The sequence below is a fragment of the Palaemon carinicauda genome, chromosome 19 (genome assembly GCF_036898095.1).
Source record: "Palaemon carinicauda isolate YSFRI2023 chromosome 19, ASM3689809v2, whole genome shotgun sequence".
Classification (NCBI taxonomy): Eukaryota; Metazoa; Arthropoda; class Malacostraca; order Decapoda; family Palaemonidae; genus Palaemon; species Palaemon carinicauda.
In genome coordinates, this window is record NC_090743.1 from 17,230,273 (window position 1) to 17,237,621 (window position 7,349).

A 7,349-nucleotide genomic window follows, 5' to 3' on the forward strand; every position below is an offset into this window, starting at 1 on the left:
CTACTGAAGGGTTGAGGGAAATGGTAGAATGAGGTTCCCTTTCGATCTCATAGTACTGTACTTAAAGTGGAAGAGACCAGGAGGAGGAACCTTCCCTCTGGAACTAGAAGTTCCAGCTATCTGAGTGATAGCCTTCCTTTTGGTGGCTGTCAAGCCTTTGGACAAAGGCAAAGCCGCACTAGTGGTCCTGGGTCTTGAATATTTCATCGAGACCATGTCCTTAGCCTCCTGAGTGGTGGAATCAGGAGTAGAGAGCCTATTGATGGCCCTGATACAAGAGAGGACCTGCCAAAAGGTGTGCTCCATCTCACGTCTCTCTTTCTCAGAGTGGAAGTTCTGTGCCTCAGCCATAGTGTACGAGCTTCCCTTGCCGCAGCGTTCTTGGGTTTCGTCTTGGTGTCTTTCGACTCCCCGCGTACAGGACGTACCTCCTCAGTCTTAGGAGGGGGAACTTGCGAGATTTTCGAGGCACCAGACAAAGCTTTGGTAACTGGAGGTGGTAAAGAATTTGGACGCCGGTCCAGACACACTACCTCAATTTCTTGAGGATTATAGGGATGAAGTTATCTCACTGTGCAAACCTATGTCCCTACTCATCCTAGGGCGGATGATGTCGGTGTGAGGTGGAGTTACGCCTCTCATCCTTCTCTTCTGCCTCTTGGTCATGGTTTCCCTTGCCTTCACCCAGGTAAAGGGTAGGTTGGCCATGCAAGACTCAGAAGATCGAGGACCCTCGACACACAATCGGGATGAAGGTAATCTGCGTGGCTTGTCCGACGATCTCCTAGAACCTAGGATGTAGACTCCCAACAGACGAACTCGCCGAGGATTCCAAAGGAATCTTAGGGGTCACTCTGAGGTTGTGGCAGTGGAGGAGCCACACCCAGAGATTTTTGCAGGGTGGAGAGAAAAGTGCTCACCCATGCAGGAAGCTTACAACCTCTAGGTAAGTCACGGGCTTCCCTTGAAGGTTCAAGAGGAGAACGTCCCCTAAGGGGAGCTCTAGAAGGAGCCTTAGTCGACGCTGGCGAGAGTCTCTGTGACAGAGGAACATGTTCCTTCGTTGGGCGAGAAGGACCGTCCGGTCTAATAGGAACATCTACGAACCTATTAGGAGGCTCCTTGAAACCCTCTGGAAAGGGTATCGGCCTGCCACTGGAGGTGGTAGAAACTGTTAACAGAGGCGAAGGTGTTGGTACCACACTTGCTCGCGGTTCCGACACATCTGCTCGTGAATATCTTGCGGAAATCAATTTTCTTGCAAAATTGCGAGATTCGTGTGCAAAATTATGCGTGACTCATGAGCAGAAGTGCTCGCAACAGGAGCACTAGGAGCCATACTAGAAGAGGAAGGTTCAATGCCTTCCTGCTGCTGCTACATCAGATGAAGTCAGTAGAGACGGCCTCTTAGTAGGGACAACCCTGAGCGTTGGAGAACACGTCACAGTGGGACGTGTTTCCAAGCGTCATATAGGCAAACGCTTTGCTAATACTCCCCAGGCAGTGAAAGGTATTGGAGGTTAAGCTGAACGCCTGTTTGAGGGACGGTCAGTCTCACAATCAGGTAGGGTTGAGGGGCTACGTGCTGATGGGCTGCGCGAACGCCTACATCTACAATGAATATCTAGACCTTGATTGTGAACGTGAGGTTTGCAATCGTGAACGAGTTGTTTGTAAACAGGAGCGTCTAGCCCTAGTTCGCAAACGTGAGTGTCGGCCTCGCGAACATGAACGCCGTTTTCGTGAATGGAAGCGTCCTCCTCGTGAGCGCAAGCACTCTTCGTGATCTAGATCGTACAGATCCAGAACCTGAGCGTCTGGAGCTAGGTCTAGACTGTGCTCATGATCGTGCAGGGAGGCAGGCCACTCCCTACACTCTGCGCAAGGCATGCCCTGCTTACAGCGATGCGCTCTGTACGAAGGACACAGTGCGGGTCGGTCTCCAATGACGACATGAAGGTACTGCATGTAGCACCTTCGCACACTGGAGAGGTTCACATGAAGGCAATCATAGAGAAAACATGCTCACCTGAAAAGAAAAAGAATACCAAAAAGTTAACGACAGTCTAGGCAGAGAGAGGACACGTCCGATCTCTACCGAGCCAAAAGAAAAAATGAGTATATATACAGGTGGCTGGGTACTCCCAAGCCAACCCCAGCCTACCCGCTCAAGCGGATAGGCAGAGTTGCAACCTCGCCCCTAAGTCTAATGGCTACCTTCCAGCTTCGCCAAAAGATAATCCAAATAAATAATGGAAGGTTTGTTAGTATCGGAACAAAACTATACTTGAGTTTGTATCCACATAGGAGTAAAAAAAAAAAAATTGAAGTACAGTACATATTTTAATTTATAAAAAGATAACCTAAACATGAGAGACTTGTTTCCAAGGCCAGAACACTCACCTTTGCCGGTGCTCCCTGCGAATCCTGGGAAGACATAGCGCGCAGGCACTCATCCCGCAGATACCTGGCTGCGTAACGTTTTCCCTTTTTCAACAAGAGCTGAGCTGTCAAGACATCAGCTTGACTGGAGGGCTCGGAGCTACTAGAGCTCCGGGGACTGGGGCTTCCCTCACTGTGATCTTGATCATCCATATTTTCAATTTGTCAGAAACACTTCATTAACCAAACATGACCTTACCCATATTATGGTTAAACACTTGTCACTAAAACCACTGTACAGTATTTTGATGCACTTCACTCTTTTAAGTTTGCTTCAAACAAGTTGCAAGAGTAACTGTGCCTATAGCTGCACAATATTAAGTGAAGGAGCTGCACTTTTTTTGGCAAAAGAAAAGATTAAATAATGAACATTGTTTATGAAAATACTTCTAAACCACATAACACATATAAGATGCCTGCCTGCTTTCCGAGCACTCCCCATACCACAACATTCCAGCTATGTATTAATCGTCCTGATAACGAACAGTTTTATACCAGCCTTTCCCTGCATAGTTGTGCAACAAATTCTCCACTTATTCCTTTGAGGTCCACGTCTATACACCCTTTGCAGAGGATTTCCTGGACCTTATACTCATGCATGTATCTAAACCTTTTCTAATTGCTATTTTAAACTAGAAATATATGGTTAAATAAAACTAAGTAGTCACCATACATGAGATTAATTAAGAACTAGAAACAGAAAAATTATTGGTCTAAACCCCCCCTTGATTCTATGGTAACTGATCATTTAAGAAGAAATATTCATGAAGGGAAAGACTTGACAGAAGAGATTTAACGGAAATTCACCTACCCCAATCGGGTATAAAAGTGCCTAGCATTTTATGAAAAATTCCAAGAAACCATGACAAAATTAAATTTCTTTGCATAATTTCCCTGTTTATAGTCAGATGCACAAGGACTTTTTCTTCCAAACTTTACTAAAAACAACCCGATATAATGCAAGAACATACCTCATTGAACGACTATCTCTTCTTGGAATTTTTTAAGAACAAAATCAAACTTTAAACATTAAATTTTATTGCAGTATAAAAGGCGAAGTCAGTTAGGCCTATACATGTGATTCACCTGTACTTAACTGTCACATGTCACAAACAAGTTCTTGGGTTCATACTAAAATATCTGGCTTATATTCACAAGAGAGGTTTCACGGCTATGATAAAAAAAACTGTCAACTGGTAGTATCTATACATTTATGCTAATCTAAAGCCTAAGTGGGAAGTAGGGAAAAGTTTGTGCCACTGAACTGTAAAACACTATTTTACAGTATGCACACTGAAATATGCAATTAAACTTGGTCAAATTCTAATGTAAGACATTCTAAAACTATAATCAATGGCTAATATTCTAAAACTATTTTCAATGGCTAATATTCTAAAACTATTTTCAATGGCTAATATTAAAAAATTATACTCAATGGCTAATAATCTAAAGTTATATTCAATGGCTAATAATCTAAAATTATATTCAATGGCTAATATTCTAAAATTATATTCAATGGCTAATATTCTAAAACTAAAATCAATAGCTAATATTCCAAAACTATGCAATATCTAATATATCAAAACTATATGCAATTGTTATTATTCTAAAACTATATTCAATGGCTAATATTCAAAAACTACATTCAGTGGTTTAATATTCTAAAACTATATTCAATGGCTTAATATTCTAAAACTATATTCAATGGCTTAATATTATAAAAACTATATTCAATGGCTAATATTCTAAAACTATATTCAATGGCTAATATTCTAAAACTATATTCAATGGCTTAATATTCTAAAACTATATTCAATGGCTTAATATTCTAAAACTATATTCAATGGCTTAATATTTTAAAACTATACTCAATGGCTTAATATTCTAAAACTATATTCAATAGCTAATATTCTAAAACTATACTCGACAAATAACTGATCAACATAAAAAAATACCTTAAATTACAATATTTAAAAGCATTCAATCATAACATTACCATTCATCTCATTTCAAAATGCATAATAGTCCTAAATACTTGTATACAAAGCCTTGAGCACTCGATCATAAGTTGGCCACAATTTCACAGCTATTATATAAATTGAGACTGCTTAAACTAAGATCAACTTTTCATGCTAATAAGTAAAACTAATAAAGGAATTCTTGTAATTTCCAATAAACAAAAGTTTAAAAAAAAAATGAAACTGATCCATATAAAACCTGCTGCCGGCCTTCAAACACGATTAATTGGGATGATTATGCAAAAGACCATTATACAAATGGCTATGTTTAACCAACCTTAATAGTTTTTCACTAAAATATATTTACTGTATTAAATTTAGCCTGTTTAAATTTTCTTTTCCCCTTAGACTCTCGTTTTAAATACACTAATCATGCATACAAGATATTGGTATTCCTGCATTAAGTGTACAGGAATAAATATATTTTAAAAAATATATAACAAGGTGTAAAAAAAAAAAAAAAAAAAAAACACTGTAGACAAAATGCAAATAGCCTAATAATGTACTAACAAATAGCTGATCTGACTATTAGTTATTTTTTCCATCTATCAACACTAGCACCCAAAATATACAAAATCTCCTTGACTTTTTCTACACAATCCTGAAGGACTAACTAGCCTCCATAAAACAGTGAGAGAGAGCAAGTGGATAATTCAAGGCTTCAAATGACGAAGAACTTACATAGATCTCAAAAGGCTAAAAGTGATTCCTCAATCTCTTCTAACGTGTACTATTATGCAACAAATATTATTATACTGCCCAACCTCGATAAATCAGAACAGATTCTAAAATTACTCGTAATTAACCCTTTTACCCCCAAAGGACGTACTGGTACGTTTCACAAAACACATCCCTTTACCCCCATGGACGTACCGGTACGTCCTTGCAAAAAAATTCCATAAAATTTTTTTTCTTTATATTTTTGATAATTTTTTGATAAAAATTAAGGCATTTTCCAAGAGAATGAGAGCAACCTGACCTCTCTATGACAAAAATTAAGGCTGTTAGAGCAATTTTAAAAAAATATACTACAAAATGTGCTGGGAAAAAAATAACGCCCTGGGGGTTAAGGGTTAGAAATTTCCAAAGAGCCTGGGGGTAAAAGGGTTAAAGAAGCCTTTGCAGTTTGTTGGGTCAGACCGGATATAAAATTTTAAGTTATGACTGAAAACCACATTTCAAAAGGGAAACAAATATGAGAACACCAACTAACCTAACCTAGGAGCCGCAACCTTACCAACCAGGGTTAACACTCCCTGCTATTGCCCTTTCACTGCCGCATTCTTAGCTTAATCTGAGACAATCCCAACACTGTTTGCTTCCCAACTGGCAAAGTAACACTAAATCATATTTCGAATGTCATAAAACTAGCTTCATATCGCATTTCAGACTAAAATAAGTAACTTCCCCATAAAGAAAATAAACTTGACAAGGGATAAAGTTTTACACCTATTCCAATCATCAGTAAATAAGCACATTATTTCATACAATTTTTTTAGCAATAAGAGGTATTTCTAGATTAAGAACTAAGAAAAAAGACTTATTGATACTTTGAGAGTCAGTGACAGATCAAGGCAAATTAAATATTAGTAATTATCAACTACAAAACACACTTTATAGACCCCTAAATCCTTATTGGCTAACCCTAATAGTCAAACAAATATCCTACTACATATCCTACACAATCCAGGGTTAGGTAAGACCAAGCATCCCATTTTCATGTCGTAATCCATTTTCTGATGTTAATACAAGGATGATTGTAATTCACATAATATAAGCAATGATATTTGGAATTTAATTTTATGTTAAGTTTGACTTATCCGTACAATGTAGCCTATGTACAGTAACATATAAAAAAAAAATACTAAGGTAAAATTTCAGAAGGATGCTGCACTTGATATTGCAAAAAATAAAAACCTACATGGAAAGAGCACGTGAAAAGCTATATAAAAAGTATAGTAATTATATGAGATTGAACAAAGTGTAATTAAATAATGTTGATAAGTTTTTACCTTGATTTTTTCCTAAGTTGGGAGACACATGAAGAATTACCAAAATCAAATATAGTTAACCAAACTGCATCAACTGACCGCAATGGAGATTTGGTGTAAGGGCTGACTAAATGCATTCATACTTAGCTTTACATAAAGACAGGCTTCTGTGGGTTCTTAAGGCAGACAATCAAAATTTTGGTGGCAGAATTTTTTTTTTCCCAAATTCATTTTTCACTAATATCATGAAAGAAGGCTTTCATATGCACTAAAGCCAATCAAAGATTTTGTAAAATGCTAAAAAGTACAATTGATAAACCAGGAACCACATAAGGCTACTCTACTGTGGGGTGCCTAACCAGATTAAAAAAAAAAAAATAAAAAATAAAAAAGGCCTTACAAGTTAGCCTACCCATGGTCTAACGATATACACAACTGACCCAGCCTAGACTAACCTCAGGCTACACTAGAGTTTCCAAAAGCACAAATGATAAAGCAAAGCTGAAAAGCCGAGAACACCAACAACTCGCAAGGGCTCGAAGATCACTGGCAACAACATGACTCATCGTAATTCGCCATTTTATCGATCGTCTCACATACCCAGCAAACGAAGCAATTAGAAACGTGGATACGTATAACACAAGAGTTGTAGAGGCACAACCAAGCAGGTAAAATACAAAAATGACAATGGGGAAGGGGGGCCTTTCGCAGGGACACGAGGGTGGTGTAGCAGAGGAGGTGGGGTTTAGGGCAATGATCCCACCCACCTTCTTCTTCTTCTTCCCTTTAGCCAACATATCGATTGCAATAATAACAAGCACTGCATCAATCACCTTTCGATGCACGGCCGTGGAATGCACATGGGGAGGAATGCTCTAAAAGCACGAGAGGTCAATGT